The 15170-nt window shown below is 43.6% G+C and overlaps 1 long non-coding RNA gene across 1 annotated transcript; it reads left to right on the forward strand.

Moving 5' to 3' along the window:
- Positions 1-4104: 4104 nt before the first annotated feature.
- Positions 4105-11156, forward strand: LOC137146959 (uncharacterized). Its single transcript, XR_010918106.1, has 3 exons — positions 4105-4135; positions 8213-8290; positions 10742-11156. It is a non-coding gene; the product is annotated as an uncharacterized lncRNA (long non-coding RNA).
- Positions 11157-15170: the final 4014 nt, after the last annotated feature.

A 15170-nucleotide genomic window follows, 5' to 3' on the forward strand; every position in this document is an offset into this window, starting at 1 on the left:
CTGATTTGCTGTGTCCATCCTGAGACAGTTTTTTCTTCCCAAGTGACTTCCAGAAGACTGACATAGTTGGTGCTTCTAATTACCCTGCCCCAGGCTAGAGTGCATGGCCTCATTGTCTAGGACAAACCTGTAGTGGAATGAGGTAGAGCTGACACTGCACAGAAGAGCTCCATTATGGCCCTATGCCTAAAGCATTGTGTAACAGTGACAGCTCTCCAGGTGCAGCATTGGAGACTGCACTCTCTTTGTTTGCAGTGTACAGGGCTATTAACATTATCCACTTATTAAATGGCTAGAATGCACAAATTACACTTGAGCAGAGTTGGGGCTATGGCAGCATTCTGATACCATATGGAAAATTATTTCCTCCCATCTGCCATTCAAAATACTAAGGCCTAGAAATGCCCCCAGTGGGCTCAATGGAAGATTACCTCCAATACTGCACCGGGGACATGTTACACAAACTCTCTGCCCAGAATACATTTGATTTATTTGCTTTCTCAGGCCGCAGAAAGCAGCAGGCCTGTGCATTGACCTTCTACACCACCTAGGTCAAACATCAATCCTTCCACAAAATGCTGGCTCCAGCTGTAATGGAACAGGGCTCAGCCTGGAGATGAGAAGCTGTAGGCGTGCATTCCAGATATTGCCACAATTCCAGGTTCTGCCAACATTCCTGTTTTATCATTTGAACTGCCATTGTTAGGCGGCAAAGCAGCCCTCTGATATGAATGGGGCAGTTCATATCTGTATCAGACCCCCAACTAATTGTTTGTGGGGGCCCGTTTACAGCATTCTTGTATACAGTCTTCAGTACAGTACAAACACATAGTCATAGAAGATCAGGGTTGGAAAGGACCTCAGGAAGTCATCTAGTCCAACCCCCTTCTCAAAGCAGGACCAACCCCAACTAAATCATCCCAGCCAGGGCTTTGTCAAGCGGGGTCTTAAAGACCTCTAAGGATGGAGATTCCACCACCTTCCTAGGTAACCCATTCCAGTGCTTCACCGCCCTCCTAGTCAAGTTTTTCCTAATATCCAACCTAGAACTCTCTCACTACAACTTGAGACCATTGCTCCTTGTTCTGTCATCTACTACCATTGAGAACAGCCTATCTCCATCTTCACTGGAACCCCCCTTCAGTTGAAGGCTGCTATTAAATTCCCCCTCACTCTTCTTTTCTGCAGACTAATACAGTTTTGGCTTATGGTGTAGATGGGACTTAACCATCTTTTAACCATGATCTCAGATTTTGCTTGGACTGTTCGGGGGTGTCACAGAGTTAAAACATGCTTCTCTGTCATGATCATGACAGTAAAATCCCCAGATCACATGCTCTCCCTCCCCAGGCTGTCAAGCCTTTGAGCCACCTCCTCGCCAAACACCCAGGTTTTGTAATATGCCCGGAAAGTGTCACAAATCCTGTGTATCAAAGGGAATTGGAGTGGGGAAGCAAATTCCAAAGCTGAAGACCCTTCGTGCCAGATGCCCTCTGCCATTTACACTGATGGACCCCCCCTTCTCAGATGCCTCTGCCCACTGCATCTGTGGAAGTGCCACATGGGGCTTTTTGTTCTGACCCGAAGTTGATGGGAGTCTTTCCAATGACGTAGCAGGTTTTGAGCCAGACCCACAGCACATGGACACTGAGCCATGGAATATTAATACCCAGCTCCTCCTAAACACATCATCCAAGCCACCATGCATTAAGAACTTCGTTTATTTTTTACTGTCCTTTGAAACATATGGCATTGTGCATATCCAGAGGCAGGATTTCAGGCTTGAGAAGAGACCAATTGTCATATCTGGCATGGTAAATCCTGCTTCCTGTGTTGATGAAGTAGCGCACTGCTTGGATTTATGCTGAATGCATGCAGGATGTTTCATTCCCAGATATCAACGTCTCAGAAAGGCAAGAGTGGACTCAGAGGAAAGGAAGGAGATGCAGAGTTTTTATGATGTGCAGTTTGGAATCTGCGAACTGGGTCTTTTGTCAGCTGAGTTCTGGAGTGTCTTGGAATTTGCCATCAAACTGATTTTTTGACAGAAAATGCAGTTACTCCAGTTTCTGATTTTGCTGACATGTTTTTTCATTTACCATCAAGAAAATCAAAACTAAATGTTTTGTTTTGGGTGAAATCTAATTGTCTTGGTTTGTTGAACTGAACAAAATGTTTCATGTAGAGTTCCTTTGAAATTAAACTACATCTGACTTGTGGGAGTTATAGTTTGGGTGTGTCATGCTCCTATTTTCCTCTATGGGCTGGACTTCTTACCAACTGTACATCTCCCATGATGCACCATGGTCTCTCATGGTGTAGTTAAATGATTGCAGGTGCACCATGGGATATGCACTATGTCCAAGGAGCCTGCCTTAGGGTGTGGGACATCGCGGCAACAGAGACTGATGTGGTATAATGTCAATTTTTTGTCCCCATATGAAATTATCAAAACAAAATATTACAACGGACTCATCCCGGGTTTTTTTTCTTATTCAGATTTTTGGTTTGTAAAAAATATTTGACATTTTGTCCCAGGTCAGGATGGGAATATTTTTTTTTAAATCTCAACTATTCTTACAGGATGGGAAAACCCTTTCCCACACAGCTAAGCTTCAGAGATCTGATAAACCTTTGTTTAGGGGATATGGTCAGGTATCTCTTATTTCTAAAGCTCAGGGCACAGCTGTCATTCCCATGGATTCAAGTGTAAGTATCAAATAATTTGGCCCAGTTTGTCAGGTGCACTCAGTTTGCTTTTGGCTTCTCAGAATTGCTAGGACACACAGAACCTCTACAAACATGGAAAAAAACTGTAAATTACCACGTCCATCCCTCTGTCCCTCTGAGTGTTGGTTTTTCTCTGCCTACTATATGTTCCTGAGCAGAACTGAGGGGTGAACTGGTAATGAATCAATTATCCAATGATTGTGGCCTCTTTTTCTTTTGGTAAAATGCCTGCAAGTAGTTTAGGGCTTTTCTTAAATTCACTCAATGTTGGAAATGATTTTCAGAATAGTTCCTGCAAATAATTCTTAGCCTGAAGATCATACAGGAATGTTCATGATGAGTGTTCAGTGTCTGAATTTCTAACTATGTCAGTTGGTTTTGACTGTACACACATGTTTTTTTCCCCCCTGAGTGGATGAACTTAATAGCAGGGAATTAAGCTTCTGTTCTGTGTTTGTGAAATTGTGAATTTCCTCAGATAGCCTCTAAAACCTGCCCAAAATAGGTTGTTTCCAAACATTCCCAGATGTATGATTCAAGTAATTCAATCAATTATAGGATTCTAGCCATTTCCCTTGGCAGAGACCATTCCGCAGACTAATAGATATCACACAGTCCGAAATTCTTAGATATTCAGTCTAAATTTTCCTTAGCTTAATTTCATACCAATAATACTAATTACACATCCTTTTCCCTAACCCCTGCCTTAGCCAATTCCTCCCTCGCCTTGGTACTAAATCCTTTCAGCATTATAGAGGATGATCATCTCTCCCTTAGCGTTTACTTAGCCAAGCTGTGCATCATTCAGTTGGGAATTAGTTATGGTCCCAGTCTCCCCTAAGCTCCATGGAAAATCCCAGACTTGTTTATGAGGAAAGCATCAAAGAACTAACACTTTCAGGCCCATGATACAAGAACCAGAGGAACAAGTGATGTAATGTAATTAGAAAGCTGCAAATTCAACACACAATATTTTCCTCTATAATTTGCAAGATTTTAGTTAGGCCAAGGGTTAAAGGTAAAACAAAACCAGCTGCTGCAGTCTGGAAGCAACAACTGGGCAGTGCATTAGAGGAAGGATTTTGTCACCATCTCACTTTGGTACTATCTGGCTTTTATGACCATAATATCGGATCATCTCACAATATTTAATGTATTTATCCTCACAACACCCCTGTGAAGTAGGGAAGTTCTGTTGAACCCATTTTACAGATGGGGAACTGAGTCACAAAGAGGTTAAATGACTTAACCAAGGTCACACAGGAGATCTGTGGCAGAGCAGGGAACTGACCCTGGCAGCTCCTATGTCCCTCACTAGTACCCTAATCATTGACCTGCTGTTTCTTTTTCTACCAGCTATTCTCACAGACTGGACAGTGGAGGAGATGGATCACGTTGTAATCTGGTATGTTGTTCCTATGTCTATTATTGCCCATCAAGAGATGGTAATAAATGAAATGGGAATTATTGATTAGATTAATTGTAAATATTACACAAATAACCACTTTATTTGCACATCTATAATCATTTCACTCCTGCAATCAATTATACACTGCCAATCAATACTGGAGCCTTGTTCAATACCTAGCCAGCAACAAAACTGTACACATCTCAGAACTGTGTAGTTTAAACCAGGAAATCATTATCATTGCTGCTTTAATAGAAATTGGGTGTTTTCACTTCTTGTGATATGTTTATGAAAAATACAGTGAAAAATTATGGAATATTACTAGTTGCCTCTCGCTGGCAACTGCCAGTAACATGGGGTGCTGGAGGGGATCGGTGTGTTTGCAAACTGGGCAAAAAGGCCCTTTACTTCCCTAGATTCATTGGTGGGAATGTTTTTTTGCTCTGCTTCAGCTATCAGCATCCATGGTCCTGGACTGGTACAGAACGCAGCAGTCACTGGACCATTACATTCAAGCTTGCAGGAAATAGTTAGTTAGCAAAGAACTGGCATGGATTTATTCTTTTCTCTTTTTTTTTAACTTTTGTTTGGAAAAAATCAGTGCATATTGGTGAATAAAGCAGATGCAAAAATGTGGAAAAGTCAAGTCCTTGCTTCTTCATTTTTAAATTGCATATTATCCCACATAATTATTATAAAAGAATATGCTAGAATTTGCAGACTAATTCTGTGTTCCCTATAATTGTCGCCATAACTAGATAAATATTAGCTTTGAGTGGGTGCTTTACGTACTGTCCTATCTTCTCTTCACTTTATTTGTCCATCCTGAGTGATAGAGCTCATTCATCTTTGCTTGTCATTCAGCACAGGTAGACAAGTCTCTTACAGTGGTTTGTAACAATGCCGCATTTATAAAAAGCCTAGAGGGGAAAGGGTTAATATCCATTTAAAATTGTGCACATTATATAAATTGAAGAACCAGGGATGCCTGAAAATGGGAGATAGCAGCCTAATAATGTCTTTTAAAAACCACCTATAGATTTTTTTCTGAGGGCTGGTTGAAAATGTTCTGCCAACACCATCTTTGTCAGAAAATTGGGTTTCCAATGAAAGGAATATTTTTGCAAAAAGTGTCTGCCTGCTACAAAAAATCTGATTTTTTAACTGAAAAAAATACATGCTCCACAATGGAAATATTTCAATTCTGAAATGTCCCATGGAGAGTTGTCATGTGAATGCCTCATGTTTCCATTCTCCTCTATGGGTTGGAGAGGCTGAAGAGGGGGAACATGGTGCATCCTGGGAGATGTAGTCCAGCCAGGGAACCCAGTCAATACAGGAGAATAGGAGCATGAGGAACCTGACCGTACAACTTCCATGAGGCACCATGGTGGCATTTCAGAATTCAAATATTTGGGATTTCAATTTTGTGCAGAAAATTCAAATTTTCCCATACAATGGATATGTCCATTCCAACCTTACTGTAATGCATGGGGGGTGGGAGGGGAGTGCATGCACATGTGCACTTGAGCCCCAGTCTGGTGGTTTCCCAAGCAAAGATGCTGACAATGGAAGCTTGCTTCATTTTGCACTTGATTCCTTTCCTACGCTCTTCTCCCCTTCTGCAGCAGCAGCTCATCTTGTAGGCCATCTGCCCCAGCGTTAGGAGAGCCATGAGGCAGGACCTCCACACAGGGATTCCAGAGGCCTGTCTTTCACCTTCCTTAACATTGCAGGCATGCTGAGTGCAGATCCATCAGTCACTCTCAGTGGGAGATGTGACATGGTTCAGCTGTCACTTCCTTCCCGTAATTGGCCAATAACTGCTGCTTTGTAAACTGCAAGAAACGCTGCTGGTTTCTTTCCTTTCAGTGTCCTGTAGACTCAGCCAGCTGTTTGCCCCTTGCTCAGCTTTGCAGCTGGCTTCTCCTTCCAATGTTTGTTTCCTCCCTCCCTTGGGCAACATTTATTTCTCCCACGAAGTTGTTAGATGTCTGAGCACAGTGGCAGGGAAATTCCTATGCACAGCTTGTGTCTATAACTACCGTCCTGCTTTCCTCTTCAGTATCCTCATTGAGAAGCTGTCCACAGCAGCTGTATTAACTTCCTTATCTCCAGCGTACTCCTGGGAGCAATCCTGTCTAGCGTCTAGCCTTTCTGTGCCTTGGACACCACTCCTACTTAAGTCTCAAGTGACCTCATCCTGGTTAAACCTCAAGACCTATTCTCAATCCTAGTTCTTCCTGTGACCGTGTTGGTAACATAATTCTATCTTCCTTCTGTTTCTCTGCCTTAGGGTGAATCCCGGTGTGACATTCCCCTAGTGCAATCTGAATTGGTGAATCGCTGTGTCACCCAAATTACCCACTCCTGTAGCCTGTCTTACTCTACTTTCTGTGTGAGCTCCCACTCCTGGGCAGCTCACGCACAGCCACCAGCAAGAAAGTTGCCCCCCAACTCAGTGAGTGAATGCCTCTAGCCAGCACTCATGGGGTTATACAATGGAATGACCCCCAGTCCCAGGTGCAACCCTAGGAACCTCCATCTTACAATATTCAGTGTTGCTCACTGGAGACTGTAAGCTCATATGTTCATCAATTTAACAAAGAAATTGATACGCACCGGCCTTTTGACTTTAAATGGAGCCTCTTACACACCTTAAACCGAATGCACTGCTTCAGGTAAGATAAACAAACAAATTTATTAAACTACAGAAGGGTTTTAAGTGATTATAAGTTAGAGGAAAGCAAGTCAGGTTTAATCAAAATAAAAAAGTCAAATACATTCTAAACTAAACTTAACACTTTCAGCAACCTTACAAACTCAGATGATTCTCACCACAGGTTGGCTGGATCATTTTCCAGCCAGGCTCTCCCCCTGGGTCAGCACTTCAGTTGCTTGGTGGTGTTTGTAGATGGAAGTGGAAGAGAGAGAGAGAGAGAGAGTGGCACAATGTCTCCCCTTTTAAAAATGTTCCCTCTCCCCTCTGGGGCTTTGGCTTTCCCCTTCAGGGTCAAGTGACAAACAATGTCCATGTATGGTTTCCCCCATGTCTGAGTCACTGAGGTCCATCTTTGATTCCTTTGTTGATGTCTAGGCTGGTCCTTTGTTCCTGGAATGCAGAGCTGGGTTTGTTCTATACAAGCCTTAATGAGGTGTGAACTGCCCCTCTGCTCAGCTGTTTTAAGCCATGAGATACATGTTTGGGGTTGTCACATAGCATAGTCATGCACATGACATTGCAACAAACATATTACTATAACACTAATGTTCTGTATGTCATGAACATTCCAGAAACATCTTACATGACATACTTTGCATTAAACAATACACCATTACACTCTAAAGGTGATCATGGGGGTTGCAGTGTGTCACACCTAGCCTTAGTCAATGGGAATTTTGTCAAGGACTTCAGTGGGGCCAGGATTTCATACTAAGTGTCGTTCCATTGATTTCATTAGGCTTTAATCAGGCCCTTGGTCCTTCTCTGACAGCTCTTTCAGTGTTTCTGTGGGTAGCTCTTCCTCCTTCCTATATCCTGTCTCTGTTGGAATCTCACAGGACTTTGTTTTCAGCCCTTTCCTTATCACTGCTTTGTCAAAAAAGAAAGGGTGTTTCCTGAACAATTTTGAAAGTAGCATTATTTCTTTTATCTTTTAACATTTTGTTTGAAAATTTGCACAAGTTTTTCTTTTAACAAAAAAAAACAAAACAAAACAAAACAAAAATCATTACATTTTAGTGGGAGGAAAAATACTTTTTTTTTTTTTTTTTTTTTTTTTAACTTTTTCCACCAGAAAAAGTGAGCGTGTGTGTGTGTGTGTATGTAGAGGAGGAATGAAAAAGTGAGACAAATGAGATTTTTCCCACCAAAAAGTTTTGAAATTTTTTTAAAACATTGGCTTTGAAATGTTGACAAAACCAAAAATGTTCTGGTTTTTGTCAAAAAGCCTTTTTTTGGGTTGAAAAAGGTTTATTTTGATCAAATAAATATCAAGCAGATCTAGTCCCTAGTACCAAACTCTACGTTTGGTAATCATTTTATTGTTCTGTTTTTTTATTAAACCTTTTCAGAGAGATGTCACTCCCTGATTTTATTCCAGGCCATAATTGACACAAAATCCATCAGTTATGACAAGAATCACCGAACTGGTAAGTCAAACTCTTCTTACTGGAACAGGACCAATTCTTTTTCGCAATAGTTAATTCCTGGAGAAATGCATTTTTCAGAGCACCAAAACTCTTTGCAAATTCAGTGAATAATTTTGTCCATCCACTAACCAAAAAAATCAAAATTTGGAAATATCAAAACATTATTTTTCAAAAATTGAAATGGACTATTTTGAAAATGTCATTTTGCAACATTTTGAAACAAAATTTTGAATTGCAATGTCATTCCTAAATGAAATGTTGAATTGAAATGCACTTTTTGAAATGAAAAAAAAAATTGTTTCAAATGGACATTTCCCTCCAAAAATGTTTCAATGCAACATTGCATTTCAAAATGTCTGGTTGAATCGATATTCAGAACATTACATTTCAACCGTAATGCAATTTTTTCCTGTTTTTCATTTTGGTGAGAAAAACAAAACAAAAAAATCAGCTCTGATTCTAAACAAACCCCTATTTTTATTTTTTTTAATTTTGTTGGTTTGTTACAGCCACCAAAAAAGTAAATTATTTGTTCAGCACTCGTTTTCACTTTATTTTTTCTAGCAGAGAGCATCCCTAGGTGAAGTGGGAGCTAAGGTCAAGGGGATGTATTTGTGTCACTTAAACTGGCCAAGGTGCTGTCTGAGACATCTGGCGTACAAAGCCATACTCTGCTGACATTCCCCCAGTCCCCGGACCCACACTTTTCCTTTTATAACAACACTTTCACCTCAGAGCCCCTTGATGATCTATGTTTGGAACACACCATTGAAAAACCGTGACCAGCTGGCTCAGGGCAACTGGGCGAGGACTCATCATTTTTGCAAAGCAGACCAGTGCAAATCACTGCTCTGACCACGCGTGCCATAGAATATCGGGTTTTTAAAAGTGCTCAGACTTGGCCTAACTCTACTCCCGGAAAAGTCAGGGGCAGAACTTCCATCGACTTCACTGGGGGCAGAGTTAGCCCCAGGTGGAGGGGAGTTGAAGCGCCACTGTGAAGGGGTTAGTCCGTGCTGCTCGTCAATTCCAAACTACTGTCCCTCGCCTTAGGGTCGAAACCCCTCCTATCACGGTTGGGGAGGCAGCGATTCCCCCCACAAAGCATTCCAGCATTGCTATCAGTAACAAATACTCAGCTGCCTCAACAATAGGTCCCTTAATCAGCACACACACCATGCCAGTGCACTCCTGGCCCTCTGACTTCTGGCTGATCCTTGCTTGCCACATGGGACAGGCTCTCAGGGGCCTGCTCCCCGGGTCTGGGCCCCAGCCCAACGCTCAGACTCTCAACCTGCTGTGTCTCTGCAGCCACTTGCACACATACTTCCTGGCGGCCCATACAACTCATTCTCCTGTCCCAGGAGAGCTGGCAGCACGGGTGGATTTCCTGCTAGCAATCTAGCCAGGCTGGAAGGATGGATTTCGCTTGCCTCTCCTGTTTGTTCAGTCTCTCTCTGGGAGCATGGCCATCCTTCACAGCACCGCTGCTTGTCTGTGGTGTGGGAGAGTCCACTCCCCCTTAATTCTGTCACAGAATGGGGACCACTGCCAAGATTCTCAGAAATGACCAGGGATTTTGGATGTCTCTACTGTTTGGATGCTCAGTGTGAGATACGTCAAAGAGGCCTGATTTTCAGAGGATGGAGGCTCAGCGCCTTAGGAAAATCAGGCCTTTTTTGAGTTGTCTCAGGCTGGGACTCAAGAAGACAGGTACCAGGTATTGGTCTCAGTTCTCCAGGCTTCACTCAGTGCTCATGAATTTAGCAGAGGGGCAAGTTATAGTGCATGAGCTGTCCCTTACAGGATTTGAAGGTGCTCCGGTCCCACAGTGATCGGGGCTGTACATGAAGGTAGACAGATGGACCATTTGCTTTCATGGAGACTAGATCTTCTGAACATCAAGTTTAGGCACCAAGTTTCATTCCTTCCTCACCGAGTTCTGCTTCATTGACTGTTAGCTCCATGGCGCTGACCAGCCAAGGGACAGAAAGAGAGAGAGACACAATGGAGATGGAGGGGCCATGATGGATGGCCATTGAATGCAATTTGAAGAGAGAGATTAATTATTTCTCCATCTGATTACTCCTGTGGTGTGCTGTTCATAGGGCTTGTCACATTACTATTTCCTCTTGAATGCCAAGGTCCCAGGAAGTGGCCTAATTTGGCAAGCAGCGATCCTGTGCTTTGTGTATCATGGTGAAGATCATTTACCTTGGCAGAAATACGCAGTTCTCAAAAGAAGCAGTGGCTTCTTGCTTTGAGGCAAAAGCTGGGTTCTTTCTATAAGGCTTTTTCTCAGGCATTTTCATTAGAACAATCAGTCGGATGGCTGGCCACAGCGCTTCAGGTGCTCAGGGATGGATGAGCTAGCAGGGCCTCAGCGGGGGTCACTCACGAGAGTTATTAGCAAAAATTTTCACTAACATTAGCTCTCGAATTTCATTTCAGAGAAAATATGCCAATTGAAGTATATCTCCTCCTTGTCACTTTGGCGGAGAGAGACGTTATTAACACCGATGGCATGAAAACAGTGGAAGCCAGAGGTCAGCAGCGCTGCCCCAGTGCAGATAAAGAGATGTTAACACACTTAATCTGTGACAGCAGCCAGCAGCTGTTTTTATTTTATGTTCATTTTGACTTCAGTGGGAGTTTTGTGTGAGTGAGGGGGGGACTGCAGGGGGCAATGAATGACTGTTGTAGTCTAAAGATCTAGAGCAAGGAGCGTGCTAGGAGAAAGAAATTGTTACCATCAGGCAACAGCCAGCCATGTACATTGGAATGTCTAATATTGTGGTCATGTATTTCATCGGCAAGTTGCTCTGTTTCATTAAGCCAGGTGGAGGCAGATAAATTATATGTCACTTCTCCAATGCTGTACGGTTCCAATGGATTCATTCGTCAGTTTCGCAAAGATCTGTTCTAGTCGGAGGCGGAATGGAGCTGCCACATGGACTGTGAACACCTGGGGATGGGATCAGGTTTGAAATATGGTCACAAACCTAGATCTAAATGTGTGGCTTTGCCACAAGCCCTGAGCAAGAGGCAGCACATAGCTGCACTGCCCTGGGAGCAGATTAAGATACAGACTGCAAACTAAGCCCTGGCTCTGACTCAGGTTTGAGCCCAAGCCCATCTTCTGTCCACACATTGATCAGTCTGACGCAGGCCAGCAAGTACTCAGGACTCAGGTCCTAGCACCTTGCTAGGGAGGTGAGTCTGAGTCTGAGTCCGAGTCTGAATCCGAATCCAACTCCTGCTGTCCCTCAAGTTCAAGCCCTGTTGTTGCCCACAGAGGTTTATGGCTGACCCCTTGCTGATTAAGGCATATCTCTGTCCGAGGCCAAACCAGATGCCTCAATCTAAACAGCCTCGAACTTTGTGGGTGGCCATCAGTGGAGATTCAAGACCTAGACTCAAACTCAGAGGTGCATTTTACAGCTCAGACCCATCTCGCTTCTGACGTGGTCAGTGGATGGGACTTTTGCTTCAGGAAAAGCTTTTCAGTTTTAGATCATTTAATTTGAAGCTCATAATAAATAGACCACACAAGAGTTTTTGATAAAAAGATCAACACTGACTCATAGCACCAAGGATATTAAGCTAAGTAGAGGAAAGGGCAGCGAAAGGATGATTGAAATAATGATACCGATCTTATTATACATTAGTATTAACTAGCCTTATGAAGGAGACGTTAATTTGTGTAACAGCTGCCCTACATAATACAGGATAAGAAGATCGTATTGTTATTATGAAGGATTTGGTGAAGCTGTGTATGTGATGCGATCCCTTCTGGGGTCATCAAGCCTTCCATAAACCTGTTAATTAGGTAGCACAGTTGCAATAAAGAGTTCTTATAAACTAAGAAATGCAGAGCCCATCATTTTTTGTAAATGGGTCTAAAAGTTACAGGCCATGTTTATTTAAGCAGCTGTTGTTTCATATTTAAAGGGCCAGAAACAGGGGGAAACTGACTTTTTTGTGCACTACTGGACAAATGGACGATGCATTGGTAGCCATGAGAGTCATGGCCTGTTTAAAGTGACTTTAAAAACTCAGTCTGTGATGGTTCAAGGTGTGCATACACTAGAACACCTCCACAGAACAAGGGCAGCTATTCATGCTCACTCCTTTGAGCATTCCCTGGACAGAGCAGTGCCAACATGACAGTCTGATGCCACTCAGTATTCTTGCAGCCATGGGCATAGATGCATGCCAGAGGAGTGGCTAGGGTGAGAGTGCATGTGGCTGGAGTCAACTACCACGTCGCCCTTTTAAGTTCGTTGCAACTCAGGCATATGTTAGAGCAACCTCTGGGCTGCTCAAGCTTACACTATGGGCCAAACTGTCCATTGGCAGCCCCAGAATCCTAGCGGTTCAAAGGTGCCATAATGCCACGTTTTCCCTACCTCCTGCCCCTGCCCTGATCAATAGCTTCTGAGCTCAGGAACATGCCGATATTATTGCCAAAGACAATGTAGATGCTCCGTGCCTCAGAAAATCAGGCCCATTTATTTATTTGTTTATTTATTTCATTTGCCTCAATGTGGCTTTAGAAAACTAACTTTAGGCTTAAGGCACGTTAGAGCCTTTAAACATTTTGAAAATTTGCAGGAGCGTGGTGGTGCACTCTAGGCTGTCACCTCTAGAGCCTTGCGCATAACGCTGACAGAGGTTGCACTCTGGAGAAACTTACGACAAAAGGAGCAGAAAGGGTGTTGCAGTGCAGAGATGGTCTTGGAGGCTGTTTGGGACTGCAATAAGAGAGGCAGCATGGGGCAGGATGTCCACGTAGGGGCTGATCAAAGCACGGGAAAGACTCCAACTTTCTTCTCTCCCTGGTAGAGCTTTAAGTGAAACTCTGCTCTCCTGTACGCAAGTATTAAATCCAGAGCATCTTCACTGATTTACATGACTGTAAACAAGGGCAGAATTCAGTCCATAAAACTGAATTTGTGACATCACAATAATTTTGTGACATCACAATAATTGCCACTGATGGGGAGATTTGATAGCGGCCTTCAACTACCAGAAGGGGGGTTCCAGGGAGGATGAAGCTAGGCTGTTCTCAATGGTGGCAGATGACAAACAAGGAGCAATGGTCTCAAGTTGCAGTGGAGGAGGTCTAAGTTGGATATTAGGAAAAAAAATGTCACTAGGAGGCTGGTGAAGCACTGGAATGGGTTACCAAGGGAGGTGGTGGAATCTCCAGCCTTAGAAGTCTTTAAGGCTCAGCTTGATAAAGCCCTGGCTGGGATGATTTAGTTGGGGTTGGTCTTGCTTTGAGAAGGGGGTTGGACTTGATGATGTCCTGAGGTCCCTTCCAATCTTATGATTCTATGTTACCAGCACTGGGTTTGTGACTTCACAGTAATAGCGGTGGATGAAGATGATGGATTGTGCGGGAACATCCTGTGACCGCTGCAAAACGCTGGCAGTAGCAGTAAATGACTATGGCATTGGCCACTAAGTCCATTCTCACGTGGTAACTTTGTAACAAGGGGTAGGAATTGAATGTCGCACTGCTGAGTCCCAGTCCAGGGCTCTAACTACTAGACAAGCCTTCCTGCACAGTTAAGGGAAAAAAATAAAGCCAAGTTCAGTGTGGCACTGATTAGACCGGCAGAGCCGGTCGCTTTTTTAATCTTTTAAGAAAGCTCTTTAAAGACCGTCTGAGCAGCACATTGGTGTATCTGAATCTTCACAGACCTGCTGACTCTGTAGATACAGGACCAAACTCTCCATCTTAACACTACTTAGCCCGTAGACAGCATCTTTCATGACACAAGCGCACACCTTCTCCCTCCTAAAGGCCTGGGGGCACGGTGAGACAGTATTCGCATCTCTGTTTGACAAGTGGGGCAATGGAGACAGCCAGATGGAGGCCTGCGTTTTCCAATGTGGGTATGAAACATTCCCCTTGGTGTGAGCAGAGCATTCAGATTTGGCGGTATTTCCGCCGCCAGCTTCCACTCGCTTTGCACAATGGGGGCTAAGCAATGGACGAGCCAGCCCGGTCTGTGCTGTGCTGTCAGACAGCTGTGGTGCTCCTCCCCTGAGGAAGATGAAAGTGACCCCTTCGTGGCTCCCAGCTAAGTCAGTGGAATGTTGTGAGGTTTAAAGAATGAATGTTGTTAAACCACGCTGGCTCGGCAGCTGAAAGGCCGTATGGAAATCACAGCTGGGGAATGTTCAAGCTGCTTTTCTCCTGCAGTCTCTGTTCTTCTATGTCACATCTCTCTCCAGCCCTCCTGGGCCTGTTCAGAACCAGAACTTGGGTTAGTGCTTTGGGATCCCGGGCCCAGGGGGGGGAGCTGATCTTGGGGATGTTGGCACTGTCTAGCCTAAGCCATGTTGCTACATTTGTATCGGAGCAAAACAAAGGCGTGCTGACATTTCGTCATTGCACAGATGCAGCAGCGTCACCTCTTTCAATAACCGGTCACAATATGGTGATGCCTGAAATAAAATGCTCGAGCAGATGCTTCCCTCTACTCTGAATCATAATGATGAAATAATTAGCTAAAGGAACAACTTCAATAGCACAATTCCTCAGCCCAGGGTGACATTCCCTGCCTATTTTGAGTACTTAACTGAAGCAAGACTCTGCTAATATATCTTGAAAGAGGGGCTATTATATTCAAGTTAGTGTTTCTTCTGCAGAGTCTAGAAGAGGGATTTCACTGGGGCCACCTGTCTATTACAATACACTGATACTTTGCAGGCTTCTGGAGCTCCCTGCAACTTATCATCCTTGTTTCGTTGCATTTCCTGCAGACTGCTACTAAAACTCGACTTTCAAATCTAGCCAGATTTTGAGCACTCCTAGCTAATCCCATGTGCTTCAGACATCAATTAACGCTTCCTACCCGAAAAAATG

This window comes from Emydura macquarii, unplaced genomic scaffold (genome assembly GCF_026122565.2).
Source record: "Emydura macquarii macquarii isolate MOO-44397 ecotype Brisbane River unplaced genomic scaffold, CSIRO-AGI_Emac_v2 contig_499, whole genome shotgun sequence".
Classification (NCBI taxonomy): Eukaryota; Metazoa; Chordata; order Testudines; family Chelidae; genus Emydura; species Emydura macquarii.